The sequence below is a fragment of the Chrysemys picta genome, unplaced genomic scaffold (assembly GCF_011386835.1).
Source record: "Chrysemys picta bellii isolate R12L10 unplaced genomic scaffold, ASM1138683v2 scaf8, whole genome shotgun sequence".
NCBI classification, from domain to species: Eukaryota; Metazoa; Chordata; order Testudines; family Emydidae; genus Chrysemys; species Chrysemys picta.
The window spans coordinates 92,243-113,836 of NW_027052715.1; the positions used below are offsets into that span (position 1 = coordinate 92,243).

At 49.4% G+C, this 21,594-nt stretch overlaps 1 long non-coding RNA gene across 2 annotated transcripts in view; it reads right to left on the minus strand.

Moving 5' to 3' along the window:
* LOC135977657 (uncharacterized) overlaps window positions 1–21,594 on the minus strand; it is a 109,465-nt gene that overhangs the window by 14,736 nt on the left and 73,135 nt on the right. The window contains exon 1 of one of the 2 annotated variants that reach the window (XR_010595097.1): window positions 8,706–8,804. The exons of the other annotated variant lie outside the window; for it this stretch is intronic. This is a non-coding gene — a long non-coding RNA (uncharacterized LOC135977657). Of the gene's footprint in view, window positions 1–8,705; window positions 8,805–21,594 lie in introns of those variants that run through there. 2 annotated transcript variants of the gene reach the window in all.

Sequence of the window (21,594 nt, forward strand, 5' to 3'; positions counted from 1 at the left end):
AAGAGCAACAAGAATGATTAAAGGTCTTGAGAACATGACCTATGAAGGAAGGCTGAAAGAATTGGCTTTGTTTAGTTTGGAAAAGAGAAGACTGAGAGGAGACATGATAGCAGTTTTCAGGTATTTAAAAGGGTGTCATAAGGAGGAGGGAGAAAACTTGTTCACCTTAGCCTCTAAGGATAGAACCAGAAGCAATGGGTTTAAAGTGCAGCAAGGGAGGTCTAGGTTGGACATTAGGAAAAAGTTCCTAACTGTCAGGGTGGTTAAACACTGGAATAAATTGCCGAGGGAGGTTGTGGAATCTCCATCTCTTGAGATATTTAAGAGTAGGTTAGATAAATGTCTATCAGGGATGGTATTTGGTCTCATAGACTCATAGACTTTAAGGTCAGAAGGGACCATTATGATCATCTGGTCTGACCCCCTGCATGCTGCAGGCCACAAGACCCTTCCCTGGACTGTGCCGTTGAAGTCCCCAATCCTGTGTTTTAGTGACTTCAATCGGCAGGGACCCTCCTGCTAGTGATCCCTGCCCCATGCTGCGGAGGAAGGCGAAAAACCTCCAGCGGCTCAGCCAATCTACCCTGGAGGAAAATTCCTTCCCGACCCCAAATATGGCGATCAGTAATACCCCGAGCATGTAGGCAAGAGTCTCCAGCCTGACCCTTGTTTGCCATTATGCTATTTACGTACCATTGCTTGGTTTTCCTCGGCTACTATGTTTTACCATTAAACCATTCCCTCCATAAACTTATCCAACTTAATCTTAAAACCAGACAGGTCCGTTGCCCCCACCGTTTCCCTCGGAAGGCCGTTCCAATATTTCACCCCTCTGACGGTCAGAAACCTTCGTCTGATTTCAAGCCTGAACTTCCCCACGGCCAGTTTATATCCATTGGTTCTCGTGTCCACATTAGTACTCAGCTGAAATAATTCCTCTCCCTCCCTTGTATTTATCCCTCTGATATATTTAAAGATAGCAATCATATCCCCCCTCAGCCTTCGTTTTGTCAGACTAAACAACCCGAGCTCCTCTAATCTCTTTTCATACGACAGGTTTTCCATTCCTCTGATCATCCTAGTCGCCCTTCTCTGCACCCGTTCCAATTTGAGTTCATCTTTTTTAAACATGGGAGACCAGAACTACACACAGTACTCCAAATGAGGTCTCACCAGCGCCGTATACAACGGAAGCAGGACCTCCTTATCCCTACTAGATATACCTCGCCTAATACATCCCAAGACCGCATTGGCTTTTTTCACAGCCACGTCACATTGTCGACTCATAGTCATCCTGCGGTCTACAAGGACCCCTAGGTCCTTCTCCTCTTTCGTTACTTCTAACCAATGCGTCCCCATCTTGTAACTAAAATTGTTATTAGTCATCCCCAAGTGCATCACCTTACACTTTTCACTATTAAATTTCATCTTATTTCTGACACTCCAATTCACAAGCTCATTCAAGTCTCCCTGCAGAATATCCCTATCCTCCTCCGAATTTGCAACTCCTCCCACCTTCGTATCATCCGCAAACTTTATCAGCCCACTCTTGCAATCGGTTCCGAGGTCAGTTATAAATAGATTAAATAAAATGGGTCCCAAAACCGAACCTTGAGGCACTCCACTAGTAACCTCCCTCCAACCCGACAGTTCACCCTTTAATACGACCCGCTGCATTCGCCCCATTAACCAATTCTTTATCCACCTCTGGATTTTCATATCGATCCCCATGTTTTCCAGTTTAACCAATAATTCCTCATGGGGTACAGTATCAAACGCTTTACTGAAATCCAGGTATATTAGGTCTACCGCATTTCCCTTATCTAATAAGTCCGTTACATGGTCCTGCCATGCGGGCAGGGGACTGGACTCGATGACCTCTCGAGGTCCCTTCCAGTCCTAGAATCTATGAACGTATGAAAAAAACACTGTTCTCCACCCCCACCCAGGTTGGCCAGGGAGGCGGCTCTAGCAGGGGGGGCAGGAGGGATTCTGGCAGCAGTGAAGTGGGTTGCGGGGAAGTTGAGATCTTGACCCAAGTCATCCCAGACACTAATGCTAAGCCACAGGATGGCAGCATCTAGTGTCAGTGGAGTCCAAACACTATTTCAACCCCACAGTTTTCGATGAACTTCCCACAAGGAGAGGTGATGAGCACCCCCAGCAACACACACACACACACACACACACACCACTCCTGGTGGTGGGAGGGGAACAGGAGAAAGGACAAAAGAAGTAAGAGATGAAGAGAAAGGAAGGAGGGATGGAGGAAAAGGTAAAACAAAAAGGACAAACCCTAATGTCCCCAGTGATTCTACGGCACAAAATCCAAGGGATGGAATAAAATTCTGACATCTTAAACTACTGTTTTCCATGCCTAGAATTCAGCTGGCACCACGTGGATCAGACTGAGCAGCTGCCAAAACCTCTTGGAGGCTCTTACCTTCTAAACAGGGACGTCTGTTTTCTAGTAAAATCAGTAAAAGGAAAGGAGAAAACTCGAAAGAGGCTCCTGCACGCACTCACGTACGTGAACCCTAATACTCTCTCAGTCCTCAAAGAAAGACCCCGAGAAGGAGACTTGCTGAAGCAAAGCCACAGGGTCTCTGAGGTTTCCCTGGCCCTGTGCTCCTGTCCTGCCAGGCTGATGTCAGCATCTCTCTCTGAGGTCACCACCTCCCTAACACATTTGACCAATAAGCTGACATCCTGCAAAAGGCCTTTGTGATGTCACTGCCACACCCAACCAAACCCTCAAGTGCTCATGTCCTGCTGCTGGCCTGACACTTTGAAGGTTTGAGGTTGTCATAACTATAAAGGGAAGGGTAACAGCTGTCCTGTGTACAGTACTATAAAATCCTCCTGGCCAGAGACTCCAAAATCCTTTTCCCTCTAAAGGGTTAAGAAGCTCAGGTAACCTGGCTGGCATCTGACCTAAAGGACCAATAAGGGGACAAGATACTTTCAAATCTTGGGGAGGGGAAGGCTTTTGTTTGTGTTCTTTGTTTGTGTGGGTGTTCGCCCTCGGGACTGAGAGGGACCAGACATCAATCCAGGTTCTCCACATCTTTCTAAACAAGTCTCTCCTATTTCAAACAAGGCGTGTTAGTTTTCCTTTGTTTTCTCAACTTGTAAATGTACCTTTTACTAGAGTGTTTATCTTTGTTTGCTGTACTTTGAACCTAAGACTAGAGGGGAGTCCTCTGAGCTCTTTAAGTTTGATTACCCTGTAAGGTTAATTTCCATACTGATTTTACAGAGATGATTTTTACCTTTTTCTTTAATTAAAAGCCTTATTTTTAAGAACCTGATTGATTTTTCCTTGTTTTAAGATCCAAGGAGTTTGGATCTTGATTCACCAGGAGTTGGTGGGAGGAAGGAGGGGAATGGTTAATTTCTCCTTCTTTTAGATCCAAGGGGGTTGGATCTGTATTCACCAGAAGTTGGTGGGAGGAAGGAGGGGGGATGGTTTATTTCTCCTTGTTTTAAGATCCAAGGGGTTTGGATCGGTATTCACCAGGGAATTGGTGAAAGGTTTCTCAAGGCTACCCAGGGGAGGAAATTAGCATTGGGATGGTGGTTAAGCTTAGAGGTTTTCATGCAGGCCCCTACATTTGTACCCTAAACTTCAAAGTGGGGATACAGCCTTGACACAGGTACTCTCTGTGGATCACCCCACTCAATGGGTCTTCATTCTAGGAAGCAAGCCGGCTAGACAGTAAAACATCACAGGCTGCTCCCAATACTACACTCGGTGTTTCCAAAATTTGTAGACTTTATGGCCACAAGAGACCTTTAGAGCATCTCATCTAAGCCCCTGCATATCATAGGCCTCCTGTATAGTACAATAGTTACTTTTTGGGCACACACATTCCAGAAAGGCATCTAGTCTTCATTCAATGACATCAAGAGATGGAGAATCCACCACTTTCCCTTTTAGTGAGTGCCAGGGGGCTCCATTTCCCCTTCCACTAGCTCGCCATTTACAGGGAGACAGAGCAGTACCTGCAGCAGGGAGCGGGAGTTGCTGAAGGCCTCAGAGGCGCAGCCCCTGCAGTGTCTCAGGCACATGGCGCAAGTGGCGGATGATGCGGAGCTGGTGCATCACTTTGGCCGTGACGTCCTCCTGCTGCAAGGGAACGAGAACCTGTCAGAGACTCAAACGCCCCGAGGAATCAGGGGGAATTAAGGGCACCTGGAACCAGCAGTATTTAAACTGACTACCTGCCCACCACTGAGGGATGAATTCACCTCCTGAACCCCAGAATGGAGTCTTCTTGTCCTTTCTAGTAACCTCCAGTGCCAACCCACCACCTTGTAGGGTGAGCTCCTGCTACCTCCCCCTCAGTACCCTTGACAGCTGTTCTACCTCCAAACCACAGCTCAAGTTATCGGAACCCTCTTCTCCACCCCAACCCAGGTTGCGCAGGGAGGCGGCCGTAGCAGGGGGGGCAGGAGGTATTCTGCCAGCAGTGAAGTGGGTTGCGGGGAAGTTGAGATCTTGCCCCAAGTTGTCCCAGACACTAATGCTAAGCCACAGGATGGCAGCATCTAGTGTCAGTGGAGTCCAAGCACTATTTGAACCCGACAGTTTTGGATCAACTTCCCACAAGGGGAGGTGAAGAGCACCCCCAGCAACACACACACCACTCCTGGAGGTGGGAGGGGAACAAGAGAAAGGACAAAAGAAGTAAGAGATGAAGAGAAAGGAAGGAGAGATGGAGGAAAAGGTAAAACGAAAAGGACAAACCCTAGTGTCCCCAGTGATTCCACGGGACAAAATTCCAGGGAGGGAAGAAAATTCTGCCACCTTAAACTACTGTTTTCCATGCCGAGAATTCAGCTGGCACCAGATGGATCAGACTGAGCAGGTTCCAAAACCTCTTGGAGGCTCTTACCTTCTAATTTTCAAGTAAAATCAGTAAAAGGAAAGAAGAAAACTCGAAAGAGGCTCCTGCTCGCACTCACATACGTCAACCCTAACACTCTCTCAGTCCTCAAAAAGAAACCTTGAGAAGGAGACTTGCTGAAGCAAAGCCACAGGGGTCTCTGAGGTTTCCCTGGTCGTAAGCCCCTGTCCTCCCTGGCTGAAGGCAGCATCTCTCTCTGAGGTCACCACCTCCCTAACACCTTTGACCAGTACGCTGAGGTCCTTGAAAAAGCCTTTGTGATATCACTGCCACACCGAACCAAACCCTAAAGTGCTTATGTCCTGCTGCTGGCCTGACACTTTGAAGGTTTGAGCTACGCTCTGTGGATCACACCACAAAATTCGTCTTCATTCTAGGAAGCAAGCTAGCTAGACAGTAAAACATCAGAGGCTGCTCCCAATACTACACTCAGTGTTTCCAAAAGTAGGAGACTTTCTGGCCAGAAGAGACCTTTACAGCATCTCATCTAACCCCCTCCATATCATAGGCTTCCAGTATAGTACAATAGTTACTTTTTGGGCACACACATTCCAGAAAGGCATCTAGTCTTCAATCAATGACATCAAGAGTTGGAGAATCCACCACTTTCCCTTTTAGTGAATGCCAGGGGGCTCCATTTCCCCTTCCACTAGCTCCCCATTTACAGTGAGCCAGAGCAGTACCTGCAGCCGGGAGAGGGAGTTGCTAAGGCCTCAGAGGAACAGCCCCTGCAGTGTCTCAGGCACATGGCGTAAGTGCCGGATGATGCGGAGCTGGTGTATCCCTTTGGCCGTGACGTCCTCCTCCTGCAAGGGAACGAGAACCTGTCAGAGACTCAAATGCCCCGAGGAATCAGGGGCAATTAAGGACACCTGGAACCAGCAGTATTTACACCCAGCACCTGCCCACCACTGAGGGATGAATTCACCTCCTGAACCCCAGAATGGAGTCGTCTTCTCCTTTCTAGTAATCTCGAGTGCCAACCCCCGTCCTTGTAGGGTGAGCTCCTGCTACCTCCCCCTCAGTGCCCTTGACAGCTGTTCCACCTCCAAACCACAGCTCAAGTTATCAGAACCCTCTTCTCCACCCCCACCCAGGTTGGGCAGGGAGGCGGCTCTAGCAGGGGGGGCAGGTGGGATTCTGGCAGCAGTGAAGTGGGTTGCGGGGAGGTTGAGATCTTGCCCCAAGTCATCCCAGACACTAATGCTAAACCACACGATGGCAGCATCTAGTGTCAGTGGAGTCCAAGCACTATTTCAACCATATAGTTTTGGATCAACTCCCAACAAGGGGAGGTGAAGAGCACCCCCAGCAACACACACACACACACATATATAACACTCCTGGTGGTGGGAGGGGAAGAAGAGAAAGGACAAAAGAAGTAAGAGATAAAGAGAAAGGAAGGAGGGATGGAGGAAAAGGTAAAACGAAAAGGACAAACCCTAATGTCCCCAGTGATTCTACCAGACAAAATTACAGGGAGGGATTAAAATTCTGCCACCTTGAACTAGTGTTTTCCATGCCTAGAATTCAGCTGGCACCAGATGGATCAGACTGAGCAGGTTCCAAAACCTCTTGGAGGCTCTGACTTTCTAAACAGGGATGTCTGTTTTCTAGTAAAATCAGTAAAAGGAAAGGAGACAACTCGAAAGAGGCTCCTGCTCTCACTCAAATACGTGAATCCTAATACTCTCTCAGTCCTCAAGAGAAACCTCGAGAAGGAGACTTGCTGAAGCAAAGCCACAGGGGTCTCTGAGGTTTCCCTGGCCATGCCACGTGTCCTGCCTCGCTGATGGCAGCATCTCTCTCTGAGGTTACCACCTCCCTAACACCTTTGACCAATATGCTGAGGTCCTGCAAAAGACCTTTGTGATATCACTGCCACCAATCAAACCCTTAAGTGCTAATGTCCTGCTGCTGGCCTGACACTATGAAGGTTTGAGCTACTCTCTGTGGATCACCCCACTCAATGCGTCTTCATTCTAGGAAGCAAGTGGGCTAGACAGTAAAACATCAGAGGCTGCTCCCAATGCTACACTCAGTGTTTCCAAATTAGTAGACTTTATGGCCACAAGAGACCTTTAGAGCATCTAATCTAACCCGCTGCATATCATAGGCCTCCTGTATAGTACAATAGTTACTCTTTGGGCACACACATTCCAGAAAGGCATCTAGTCTTCATTCAATGACATCAAGAGATGGAGAATCCACCACTTTCCCTTTTAGTGAGGGCCAGGGGGCTCCATTTCCCCTTCCACTAGCTCCCCATTTACAGTGAGCCAGAGCAGTACCTGCAGCAGGGAGTGGGAGTTGCTGATAGACTCAGAGGAACAACCCATGCAGTGTCTCAGGCACCTGGCGCAAGTGGCGGATGATGCGGGTGCATCACTTTGGCCGTGACGTCCTCCTGCTGCAAGGGAACGAGAACCTGTCAGAGACTCAAACGCCCCGATGAATCAGGGGGAATTAAGGGCACCGGGAACCAGCAGTATTTCCACTCAGCACCTGCCCAACGCTGAGGGATGAATTCACCTCCTGAACCCCAGAATGGAGTCTTCTTGTCCTTTCTAGTAACCTCCAGTGCCAAATCCCCTCCTTGAAGGGTGAGCTGCTGCTACCTCCCTCTCAGTGCCCTTGACAGATGTTCCACCACCAAACCACAGCTCAAGTTATCAGAACCCTCTTCTCCACCCCCACCCAGGTTGGCCAGGGAGGCGGCTCTAGCAGGGGTGGCAGGAGGGATTCTGCCAGCAGTAAAGTGGGTTCCGGGGAGGTTGAGATCTTGCCCCAAGTCATCCCAGACACCAATGCTAATCCACAGGATGGCAGCATCTTGTGTCAGTGGAGTCCAAGCACTATTTCAACCACACAGGTTTGGATGAACTCCCCACAAAGGGAGGTGAAGAGCACCCCCAGCAACACACAAACACACACAGACACACAAACCACTCCCGGTGGTGGGAGGGGAACAGGAGAAAGGACAAAAGAAGTAAGAGATGAAGAGAAAGGAAGGAGGGAGGGAGGAAAAGGTAAAATGAAAAGGACAAACACTAATGTCCCCAGTGATTGTACGGGACAAAATCACAGGGAGGGAATAAAATTCTGCCACCTTGAACTAGTGTTTTCCATGCTTAGAATTCAGCTGGCACCAGGTGGATCAGACTGAACAGGATACAAACCTCTCCGAGGCACTTACTTTCCTCAAAGAGAGACCTCAAGGAGGAGACTTGCTGAAGCAAAGCCAGAGGGGTCTCTGAGGTTTCCCTGGCCCTCATGTCAGCATCTCTCTCTGATGTCAGCATCTCTCTCTGAGGTCACCACCTCCCTAACACATTTGACCAATAAGCTGACGTCCTGCAAAAGGCCTTTGTGGTGTCACTGCCACACCCAACCAAACCCTGAAGTGCTAATGTCCTCCTGCTGGCCTGACACTTTGAAGGTTTGAGCTACTCTGTGTGAATCACCCCACTCAATGGGTCTTCATTCTAGGAAGCAAGCCGGCTAGACAATAAAACATCAGAGGCTGCTCCCAATGCTACACTCACTGTTTTCAAAATTATTACACTTTATGGCCAGAAGAGACCTTTAGAGCATCTCATCTAAGCCCCTGCATATCATGGGCTTCCTGTATAGTACAATAGTTACTTTTTGGGCACAAACATTCCAGAAAGGTATCTAGTCTAAATTAAATGACATTAAGAGATGGAGAATCCATCACTTTCCCTTTTAGTGAGTGCCAGGGGGCTCCATTTCCCCTTCCACTAGCTCCCCATTTACAGTGAGCCAGAGCAGTACCTGCAGCAGGGAGCGGGAGTTGCTGATGGCCTCAGAGGCACAGCCCCTGCAGTGTCTCAGGAATCTGGCGCAAGTGCCGGATGATGGGGAGCTGGTGCATCACTTTTGGCCGTGACGTCCTCCTGCTGCAAGGGAACGACAACCTGTCAGAGACTCAAACGCCCCGAGGAATCAGGGGGAATTAAGGGAACCTGGAACCAGCAGTATTTCCACCCAGCACCTGCCCATCAATGAGAGATGAATTCACCTCCTGAACCCCAAAATGGAGTCTCCTTGTCCTTTCTAGAAACCTCCAGAGCCAACCCCCCTCCTTGTAGGGTGAGCTCCTGTTACCTCCTGCTCAGTGCCCTTCACAGATATTCCACCTCCAAACCACAGCTCAAGTCATCAGAACCCTCTTCTCCACCCCGACACAGGTTGGGCTGGGAGGCGGCTCTAACAGGGTGTGCAGGAGGGATTCTGACAGCAGTGAAGTGGGTTGCAGGGAGGTTGAGATCTTGACCCAAGTCATCCCAGACACTAATGCTAAGTCACACAATGGCAGCATCTACTGTCAGTGGGGTCCAAGCACTATTTCAACCCCACAGTTTTGGATCAACTCCCCACAAGGGGAGGAGAAGAGAACCATCAGCACCACACACACACACACACACACACACACACACACCACTCCTGGTGGTGTGAGGGGAACAAGAGAAAGGACAAAAGAAGTAAGAGATGAAGAGAAAGGAAGGAGGGATGGAGGGAAAGGTAAAAGGAAAAGGACAAACCCTAATGTCCCCATGTCGGACATCAGGAATGGTAACATACATAAGCCAGTATGTGAACACTTCAATCTCCCTGGTCATTCTATTACAGATTTAAAAGTCACTATCATTGAACAAAAAAACTTCAGAAACAGACTTCAAAGAGAAACAGCAGAACTAAAATTCATTTGCAAATTCAACACCATTAATCTGGGCTTGAATAGGGACTGGGAGTGGCTGGCTCACTACAGAAGCAGCTTTTCCTCTCCTGGAATTGACACCTCCTCATCTATTATTGGGAGTGGACTACATCCACCCTGATTTTTGAATTGGCCCTGTCAACACTGGTTCTCCACTTGTGAAGTAACTCCCTGCTCTCCATGTGTCAGTATATAATGCCTGCATCTGTAACTTTCACTCTATGCATCCGAAGAAGTGAGGTTTTTACTCACGAAAGCTTATGCCCAAATAAATTTGTTAGTCTTCAAGGTGCCACCAGACTCCTTGTTGTTTTCCTAATATCCCCAGTGATTCCACGGGACAAAATCCCAGGGAGGGAATAAAATTCTGCCACCTTAAACTAGTGTTTTCCATGCCTAGAATTCAGATGGCACCAGGTGGATCAGACTGAACAGGTTACAAACCTCTCCGAGGCACTTACTTTCTCAACAGGGACTTCTGTTTTCTAGTAAAATGGGTAAAAGGAAAGGAGAAAACTCAAAAGAGGCTCCTGCTCACACTCACATATGTGAACCCTAATACTCTCTCAGTCCTCAAAGAGAGCTCGAGAAGGAGACTTGCTGAAGCAAAGCCACAGGGGTCTCTGAGGTTTCCCTGGCCCTGCGCCCCTGTTTTGCCTGGCTGATGTGAGCATCTCTCTCTGAGGTCACCACCTCCCTAACAACTTTGACCAATAGGCTGAGCTCCTGCAAAAGGCCTTTGTGATGTCACTGCCACACCCACCCATCCCCTGAAGTGCTAATATCCTGCTGCTGGCCTGACACTTTGAAGGTTTGAGCTACTCTCTGTGGATCACCCCACTCAATGCGTCTTCATTCTAGGAAGCAAGCCGGTTAGACAGTAAAACATTAGAGGCTGCTCCCAATGCTACACTCAGTGTTTCCAAAATTAATACACTTTATGGCCAGAAGAGACCTTTAGAGCATCTCATCTAACCCCCTGCATATCATAGGCTTCCTGTATAGGACAATAGTTACTTTTTGGGCACAAACATTCCAGAAAGGCATCTAGTTTCATTCTAGGGAACGAGAACCTGTCAGAGACTCAAATGCCCCGAGGAATCAGGGGGAATTAAGGGCACCTGGAACCAGCAGTATTTCCACTCAGCACCTGCCCAACACTGAGGGATAAATTCACCTCCTGAAACCCAGAATGGAGTCTTCTTGTCCTTTCTAGTAACCTCCAGTGCCAATCCCCCTCCTTCTAGGGTGAGCTCCTGCTACCTCCCCCTCAGTGTCCTTGACAGCTGTTCCACCTCCAAACCACAGCTTAAGTCATCAGAAACCTCTTCTAGACCCCCACCAAGGTTGGGCTGGGAGGCGGGTCTAGCAGTGGGGGCAGGAGGGATTCTGGCAGCAGTGAAGTGGGTTGCGGGGAGGTTGAGATCTTGCCCAAGTCATCCGAGACACTAACGCTAAGCCACAGGATGGCAGCATCTAGTGTCTGTGGAGTCCAAGCACTATTTCAACCCCACAGTTTTGGATGAACTTCCCACAAGAGGAGGTGAAGATCACCCCCAGCAACACACACACACACACACACACACACCCCACTCCTGGTGGTGGGAGGGGAACAGGAGAAAGGACAAAAGAAGTAAGAGATGAAGAGAAAGGAAGGAGGGATGGTGGAAAAGGTAAAATGAAAAGGACAAACCCTAATGTCCCCAGTGATTCCACGGGACAAAATCCCGTGTGGACTACAAAATTCTGTCACCTTGAACTAGTGTTTTCCATGCCTAGAATTCAACGGGCACCAGGTGGATCAGACTGAGCAGGTTCAAAAACCTCTTGGAGGCTCTTACCTTCTAAACAGGGACGTCTGTTTTCTAGTAAAATCAGTAAAAGGGAAGGAGAAAACTCGAAAGAGGCTCCTGCTCGCACTCACATACGTGAACCCTAATACTCTCTCAGTACTCAAAGAGAGACCTCGAGAAGGAGACTTGCTAAAGCAAAGCCACAGGGGTCTCTGAGGTTTCCCTTTCCCTGCGCCCCTGACTGATGTCAGCATCTCTCTCTGAGGTCACCACCTCCCTAACACCTTTGACCAATATGCTGAGATACTGCATGTAGCGGGGCGGCCTGGCTCCCAGGCGCCCCAGGAAGTCAAGGCCACCGCGGCCTGTCCCCACCCCCCGGAAGTCAAGGGGCGGGACAGGAAGTATAAAGGCCAAGCCACAGCGCTCAGTAGCTGGCCGGCAGCGGGAGAGGACAGACGCTGGTGCCCGAGCTCCCGCGGACCTGAGCCTGCCGAGAGCCCGGTATCCTGAGGAACGGTCTGAGCTTCCCCCGCCAAGGGCCCAGAGGGAGTGACAGACCTACCTGCTGCTCGGGGCCCGGAGGAGCCCATGATCTGCGACCCAGCAGATGGAACTCAGGAGGAACAGGTACCCATGGAGGAGGAGATGGGAAGTGGCCCGGGGATAGCAGACCCCGAACCCATGTCAGTGTGTTGCGGTCAGGATCCCCACTGACTGCGCGGCAGACGGACTGCTGCGGATAGGGCCCCGGGCTGGAACACAGTGGAGTGGGTGGGCCTGTGTTCCCCCCTGCCACCCCGTGCTGGGTGGCAGTCTCTCCTCCTCCTTGTCCAAGGGGCCTGGGCCTCTGACTGACGATTGGTTTGCTGCCCCGCCCTGACCTAGGGCCTGGGCTAACCCAAACTGACCCAGCTCCTGCTACAAGGCCTGGGCCGCTGACTGACTACTGGTTTGTTCCCCGCCCTGACCCAGGGCCGGAGCTGTTGATTGTGTGCTCAGTCCCTGCATAAGGGCCTGAGCTCTGAACTGTTGATTGTGTGCTCAGTCCCTGCACAAAGGCCTGAGCGCCGAACTGCTAATTGTGTGCTCAGCCCCTACCCAAAGGTCTGGGCCCTAACTGTTATTCGCTTTGTAGCGGGGCGGCCTGGCTCCCAGGTACCCCAGGAAGGGACGAGCCCCACCCCGGAACTACTACACTGCAAAAGGCCTTTGTGAGGTCACTGCCACACCCACCCATCCCCTGAAGTGCTAATGTCCTGCTGCTCGCCTGACACTTTGAAGGTTTCAGCTACTCTCTGAGACCTTTAGAACATCTCATCTAACCCCCTGCATATCATAGGCTTCCTGTATAGTACAATAGGTACTTTTTGGGCACACACATTCCAGAAAGGCATCTAGTCTTCATGAAATGACATCAAGAGATGGAGAATCCACCACTTTCCCTTTTACTGAGTGTCAGGGGGCTCCATTTCCCCTTCCACTAGCTCCCCATTTACAGTGAGCCAGAGCAGTACCTGCAGCAGGGAGCGGGAGTTGCTGATGGCCTCAGAGGCACAGCCCCTGCAGTGTCTAAGGCACCTGGCACAAGTGCCGGATGATGCAGAGCTGGTGCATCACTCTGGCCATGACGTCCTCCTGCTGCAAGGGAACGAGAACCTGTCAAAGACTCAAACGCCCCGAGGAATCAGGGGGAATTAAGGGCATCTGGAACCAGCAGTATTTCCACCCAGCACCTCCCCACCACTGAGGGATGAATTCACCTCCTGAACCCCAGAATGGAGTCTTCTTGTCCTTTCTAGTAACCTCCAGTGCCAACCCCCCTCCTTGAAGGATGAGATCCTGCTACTTCCCCCTCAGTGCCCTTGACAGCTGTTCCACCTCCAAACCACAGCTCAAGTTATCAGAACCCTCTTCTCCACCTCCACCCAGGTTGGGCAGGGAGGCGGCTCTAGCAGGGGGGGCAGGAGGGATTCTGCCAGCAGTGAAGTGGGTTGCGGGGAGGTTGAGATCTTGCCCCAATCATCCCAAACACTAATGCTAAGCCACAGGATGGCAGCATCTAGTGTCATTGGAGTTCAAGAACTATTTCAACCTTACAGTTTTGGATCAACTTCCCACAAGGGGAGGTGAAGAGCACCCCCAGCAACACACACACACACACACACACACCCCACTCCTGGTGGTGGCAGGTGAACAGGAGAAAGGACAAAAGAAGTAAGAGATGAAGAGAAAGGAAGGAGGGATGGAGGAAAAGATAAAACGAAAATGACAAACACTAATGTCCCCTGTGATTCTACGGGACAAAATCCCACAGAGGGAATAAAATTCTGCCACCTTAACCTAGTGTTTTCCATGCCTAGAATTCAGCTGGCACCAGATGGATCAGACTGAGCAGGTTCCAAAACCTCTTGGAGGCTCTTACCTTCTAAATAGGGACGTCTGTTTTCTAGTAAAATCCGTCAAAGGAAAGGAGAAAACTCCAAAGAGGCTCCTGCTCGCACTCACACATGTGAACACTAATACTCTCTCAGTCCTCAAAGAGAGACCTCGAGAAGGAGACTTGCTGAAGCAATAACAGACACTTGGTGGGATAACTCACATGACTGGAGTACTGTCATGGATGGATATAAACTGTTCAGGAAGGACAGGCAGGGCAGAAAAGGTGGGGGAGTTGCATTGTATGTAAGAGAGGAGTATGAGTGCTCAGAGGTCCGGTATGAAACTGTAGAAAAACCTGAGAGTCTCTGGATAAAGTTGAGAAGTGTGAGCAACAAGGGGGATGTCACGGTTGGAGTCTGGTATAGACCACCAGACCAGGGGGATGAGGTGGACGAGGCTTTCTTCTGGCAACTAGCAGAAGTTGCTAGATCGCAGGCCCTGGTTCTCATGGGAGACTTTAACCACCCTGATATCTGCTAGGAGAGCAATACAGCGGTGCACAGACAATCCAGGAAGTTTTTGGAAAGTGTAGGGCACAATTTCCTGGTGCAAGTGCTGGAGGAACCAACTAGGGGCAGAGCTTTTCTCGACCTGCTGCTCACAAACAGGGAAGAATTAGTAGGGGAAGCAAAAGTGGATGGGAACCTGGGAGGCAGTGACCATGAGATGGTCGAGTTCAGGATCCTGACACAAGGAAGAAAGGAGAGCAGCAGAATACGGACCCTGGACTTCAGAAAAGCAGACTTTGACTCCCTCAGGGAACAGATGGGCAGGATCCCCTGGGAGAATAACATGAAGGGCAAAGGGGTCCAGGAGAGCTGGCTGTATTTTAAAGAATCCTTATTGCGGTTGCAGGAACAAACCATCCCGATGTGTAGAAAGAATAGTAAATATGGCAGGCGACCAGCTTGGCTAAACAGTGAAATCCTTGCTGATCTTAAACGCAAAAAAGAAGCTTACAAGAAGTGGAAGATTGGACAAATGACCAGGGAGGAGTATAAAAATATTGCTCAGGCATGCAGGAGTGAAATCAGGAAGGCCAAATCACACTTGGAGTTGCAGCTAGCAAGAGATGTTAAGAGTAACAAGAAGGGTTTCTTCAGGTATGTTAGCAACAAGAAGAAAGTCAAGGAAAGTGTGGGCCCCTTACTGAATGAGGGAGGCAACCTAGTGACTGAGGATGTGGAAAAAGCTAATGTACTCAATGCTTTTTTTGCCTCTGTCTTCACGAACAAGGTCAGCTCCCAGACTGCTGCACTGGGCAGCACAATATGGGGAGAAGATGACCAGCCCTCTGTGGAGAAAGAAGTGGTTCGGGACTATTTAGAAAAACTGGACGTGCACAACTCCATGGGGCTGGATGCGCTGCATCCGAGGGTGCTAAAGGACTTGGCGGATGAGATTGCACAGCCATTAGCCATTATTTTTGAAAACTCATGGCGATCGAGGGAGGTCCCGGATGACTGGAAAAAGGCTAATGTAGTGCCCATCTTTAAAAAAGGGAAGGAGGAGGATCCGGGGAACTACAGGCCAGTCAGCCTCACCTCAGTCCCTGGAAAAATCATGGAGCAGGTCCTCAAGGAATCAATTATGAAACACTTAGAGGAGAGGAAAGTGATCAGGAACAGTCAGCATGGATTCACCAAGGGGAAGTCGTGCCTGACTAACCTAATTGCCTTCTATGATGAGATAACTGGCTCTGTGGATGAGGGGAAAGCAGTGGATGTGTTATTCCTTGACTTTAGCAAAGCTTTTGATACGCTCTCCTACAGTATTCTTGCCACCAAGTTAAAGAAGTATGGGCTGGATGAATGGACTGTAAGGTGGATAGAAAGCTGGCTGGATCGTCGGGCTCAACGGGTAGTGATCAATGGCTCCATGTCTAGTCGGCAGCCGGTTTCAAGCGGAGTAGTGCCCCAAGGGTCGGTCCTGGGGCCGGTTTTGTTTAATATCTTTATTAATGATCTGGAGGATGGTGTGGACTGCACTCTCAGCAAGTTTGCAGATGACACTAAACTAGGAGGCGTGGTAGATACGCTAGAGAGTAGGGATCGGATACAGAGGGACCTAGACAAATTAGAGGATTGGGCCAAAAAAAACCTGATGAAGTTCAACAAGGACAAGTGCAGAGTCCTGCACTTAGGACGGAAGAATCCCATGCACTGCTACAGACTAGGGACCGAATGGCTAGGTAGCAGTTCTGCAGAAAAGGACCTAGGGGTCACAGTGGACGAGAAGCTGGATATGAGTCAACAGTGTGCTCTTGTTGCCAAGAAGGCTAACGGCATTTTGGGCTGTATAAGTAGGGGCATTGCCAGCAGATCGAGGAACGTGATCGTTCCCCTTTATTCGACATTGGTGAGGCCTCATCTGGAATACTGTGTCCAGTTTTGGGCCTGTGGAAGCAGAGAAAGAGCTCACAGGAAGGGGATGCAATGCATGACAGTTCGTTAGCAAGAGTTAGGCTAACTGTAACCCTAATAACGCGAGATTTGTAGAAGCGAGGAATGTGTGAGGCGGGTGAGAAAGAACTGTGTAAGAAGTCATTATGACCTGGTATAGATAAGGTGTAGAAGACCTTGTGTAGATAAGGTATAGAAAATATTGTATGTTGGCAAGAGTCAAAACAAGTGAAGAAATGAGATATCAAGATGGCCTATGTATAAACAAAACGCAGCTGTCCCTCGTTATTTCTGTAATGAAAGGTATAAATGCTTGCTGTAATTAGTTACCTGGGAGAGACCTGCTTAGCTCTCTCCCTCTGGGCAATTGTGAGAGTTAATAAAGCATCTGACTTGCTTGTACCTAAACAAATAGTGAGAACTCTCTTTTTCTCCGACAGGCCCCACACTACAAGAAGGATGTGGAAAAATTGGAAAGAGTCCAGTGGAGAGCAACAAAAATGATTAGGGGTCTGGAGCACATGACTTATGAGGAGAGGCTGAGGGAACTGGGATTGTTTAGTCTCCAGAAGAGAAGAATGAGGGGGGATTTGATAGCAGCCTTCAACTACGTGAAGGGGGGTTCCAAAGAGGATGGAGCTCGGTTGTTCTCAGTGGTGGCAGATGACAGACCAAGGAGCAATGGTCTCAAGTTGCAGTGGGGGAGGTCCAGGTTGGATATTAGGAAACACTATTTCACTGGGAGGGTGGTGAAGCACTGGAATGCGTTAACTAGGGAGGTGGTGGAGTCTCCTTCCTTGGAGGTTTTTAAGGCCCGGCTTGACAAAGCCCTGGCTGGGATGATTTAGTTGGGAATTGGTCCTGCTTTGAGGACGGGGTTGGAGTAGATGACCTCTTGAGGTCCCTTCCAACCCTGATATTCTATGATTCTATGATTCTATGAAAGTCACAGGGGTCTCTGAGGTTTCCCTGGCCCTAAGCCCCTGTCCTGCCTGGCTGATGTCAGCATCTCTCTCTGAGGTTACCACCTCCCTAACACCTTTGACCAATAGGCTGAGGTCCTGAAAAGGCCTTTGTGATGTCACTGCCACACACACCCATCCCCGGAAGTGCTAATGTCCTGCTGCTGGCCTGACACTTTGAAGGTTTGAGCTACTCTGCGTGGATCACCCCACTCAATGCGTCTTCATTCTAGGAAGCAAGCCGGCTAGACAGTAAAACATCAGAGGCTGCTCTCAATACTACACTCAGTGTTTCCAAAATTTGTAGGCTTTATGGCCACAAGAGACCTTTAGAGCATCTCATCTAACCCCCTCCATATCATAGGCTTCCAGTATAGTACAAAAGTTACTTTTTCGGCACACACATTCCAGAAAGGCATCTAGTCTTCAATCAATGACATCAAGAGTTGGAGAATCCACCACTTTCCCTTTTAGTGAGTGCCAGGGGGCTCCATTTCCCCTTCCACTAGCTCCCCATTTACAGTGAGCCAGAGCAGTACCTGCAGCAGGGAGAGGGAGTTGCTAAGGCCTCAGAGGAATAGCCCCTGCAGTGTCTCAGGCACATGGCGTAAGTGCCGGATGATGCGGAGCTGGTGCATCCCTTTGGCCGAGACGTCCTCCTCCTGCAAGGGAACGAGAACCTGTCAGAGACTCAAATGCCCCGAGGAATCAGGGGCAATTAAGAACACCTGGAACCAGCAGTATTTACACCCAGCACCTGCCCACCACTGAGGGATGAATTAACCTCCTGAACCCCAGAATGGAGTCGTCTTCTCCTTTCTAGTAATCTCCAGTGCCAACCCCCGTCCTTGTAGGGTGAGCTCCTGCTACCTCCCCCTCAGTGCCCTTGACAGCTGTTCCACCTCCAAACCACAGCTCAAGTTATCAGAACCCTCTTCTCCACCCCCACCCAGGTTGGGCAGGGAGGCGGCTCTAGCAGGGGGGGCAGGTGGGATTCTGGCAGCAGTGAAGTGGGTTGCGGGGAGGTTGAGATCTTGCCCCAAGTCATCCCAGACACTAATGCTAAACCACACGATGGCAGCATCTAGTGTCAGTGGAGTCCAAGCACTATTTCAACCATACAGTTTTGGATCAACTCCCAACAAGGGGAGGTGAAGAGCACCCCCAGCAACACACACACAAACAGACACACACACACACACACACACACACACACACACATATATATACCACTCCTGGTGGTGGGAGGGGAACAAGAGAAAGGACAAAAGAAGTAAGAGATAAAGAGAAAGGAAGGAGGGATGGAGGAAAAGGTAAAACGAAAAGGACAAACCCTAATGTCCCCAGTGATTCTACCAGACAATATTACAGGGAGGGATTAAAATTCTGCCACCTTGAACTAGTGTTTTCCATGCCTGGAATTCAGCTGGCACCAGATGGATCAGACTGAGCAGGTTCCAAAACCTCTTGGAGGCTCTTACTTTCTAAACAGGGATGTCTGTTTTCTAGTAAAATCAGTAAAAGGAAAGGAGACAACTCGAAAGAGGCTCCTGCTCTCACTCAAATACGTGAATCCTAATACTCTCTCAGTCCTCAAGAGAAACCTCGAGAAGGAGACTTGCTGAAGCAAAGCCACAGGGGTCTCTGAGGTTTCCCTGGCCCTAAGCCCCTGTCCTGCCTCGCTGATGGCAGCATCTCTCTCTGAGGTTACCACCTCCCTAACACCTTTGACCAATATGCTGAGGTCCTGCAAAAGACCTTTGTGATATCACTGCCACCAATCAAACCCTTAAGTGCTAATGTCCTGCTGCTGGCCTGACACTATGAAGGTTTGAGCTACTCTCTGTGGATCACCCCACTCAATGCGTCTTCATTCTAGGAAGCAAGTGGGCTAGACAGTAAAACATCAGAGGCTGCTCCCAATACTACACTCAGTGTTTCCAAAATTAGTAGACTTTATGGCCACAAGGGACCTTTAGAGCATCTAATCTAAGCCCCTGCATATCATAGGCTTCCTGTATAGTACAATAGTTACTCTTTGGGCACACACATTCCAGAAAGGCATCTAGTCTTCATTCAATGACATCAAGAGATGGAGAATCCACCACTTTCCCTTTTAGTGAGGGCCAGGGGGTTCCATTTCCCCTTCCACTAGCACCCCATTTACAGTGAGCCAGAGCAGTACCTGCAGCAGGGAGTGGGAGTTGCTGATGTCCACAGAGGCACAGCCCTTGCAGTGTCAACTTCCCACAAGGGGAGGTGAAGAGCACCCCCAGCAACACACACACACACACCACTCCTGGTGGTGGGAGGGGAACAAGAGAAAGCAAGGAGGGATGGAGGAAAAGGTAAAACGAAAAGGACAAACCCTAATGTCCCCAGTGATTCTACGGCACAAAATCCCAGGTGGGCTATAAAATTCTGCCACCTTGAACTAGTGTTTTCCATGCCTAGAATTCAGCTGGCACCAGATGGATCAGACTGCAGACTGAGCAGGTTAAAAACCTCTCCAAGATTCTTACCTTCTCAACAGGCACGTCTGTTTTCTAGTAAAATCAATAAAAGGAGAAACTCGAAAGAGGTTCCTCCTCGCACTCACATACTTGAACCCTAATACTCTCTGAGTCCTAAAAATGGAGACCTCGAGAAGGAGACTTGCTAAAGCAAAGCCAAAGGGGTCTCTGAGGTTTCCCTGGCCCTGCGCTCCTGTCCTGCCTGGCTGATGTCAGCATCTCTCTCTCAGGTAACCACCTCCCTAACACCTTTGACCCATAGGCTGAGGTCCAGGATAAGGCCTTTGTGATATCACTGCCACACCCAACCAAACCCTAAAGTGCTAATGTCCTGCTACTGGCCTGACACTTTGAAGGTTTGAGCTACTCTCTGTGGATCACCCCACTCAATGCATCCTCATTCTAGGAAGCAAGCGGGCTAGACAGTAAAACATCAGAGGCTGCTCCCAATGCTACACTCAGTGTTTCCAAAATTAGTAGACTTTATGGTCAGAAGAGACCTTTACAGCATCTAATCTAACCCGCTGCATACCATAGGCTTGCTGTATAGTACAATAGTTACTCTTTGGGCACACACATTCCAGAAAGGCATCTAGTCTTCCTTCAATGACATCAAGAGATGGAGAATCCACCACTTTCCCTTTTAGTGAGTGCCAGGGGGCTCCATTTCCCCTTCCACTAGCTCCCCATTTACAGTGAGCCAGAGCAGTACCTGCAGCAGGGAGCGGGAGTTGCTGATGGCCTCAGAGACACAGCCCCTGCAGTGTCTCAGGAATCTGGCGCAAGTGCCGGATGATGCGGAGCTGGTGCATCACTTTTGGCCGTGACGTCCTCCTGCTGCAAGGGAATAAGAACCTGTCAGAGACTCAAACGCCCCGAGGAATCAGCGGGAATTAAGGGCACCTGGAACCAGCACTACTTCCACCCATCACCTGCCCACCACTGAGGGATAAATTCACCTCCTGAACCCCAGAATGGAGTCTTCTTGTCCTTTCTAGTAACCTCCAGTGCCAACCCCCCTCCTTGAAGGATGAGCTCCTGCTATCTCCCCCTCAGTGCCCTTGACAGCTGTTCCACCTCCAAACCACAGCTCAAGTTATTAGTACCTTTGGACACAGACTGGCTAACCTAGTGAGGAGGGCTTTAAACTAGGTTCGACGGGGACAGGTGAGCAAAGCCCACAGGTAAGTGGGGAACATGGAGACCGGGGAGATGGGTCAAAAACGAGAGGGAGTGTGGGCTATATTGTCAGAGGGAAAGGAGGGTCAGGACAAAACTGGGAGGAAACATCAAACCAGTATCTTAGATGTCTATATACAAATGCGAGAAGTATGGGGAATAAGCAGGAACAACTGGAAGTGCTAATAAATAAATACAACTATGACATTGTTGGCATCACTGAAACTTGGTGGGATAATACACATGATTGGAATGTTGGTGTGGATGGGTACAGCTTGCTCAGGAAGGATAGACAGGGGAAAAAGGGAGGAGGTGTTGCCTTGTATATTAAAAATGTACACACTTGGACTGAGGTAGAGATGGACATAGGAGACGGAAGTGTTGAGAGTCTCTGGGTTAGGCTAAAAGGGGTAAAAAACAAGGGAGATGTCATGCTAGGAGTCTACTACAGGCCACCTAACCAGGTGGAAGAGGTGGATGAGGCTTTTTTTAAGCAACTAACAAAATCATCCAAAGCCCAAGATTTGGTGGTGATGGGGGACTTCAACTATCCGGCTATATGTTGGGAAAATAACACAGCGGGGCACAGACTATCCAACAAATTCCTGGACTGCATTGGAGACAACTTTTTATTTCAGAAGGTTGAAAAAGC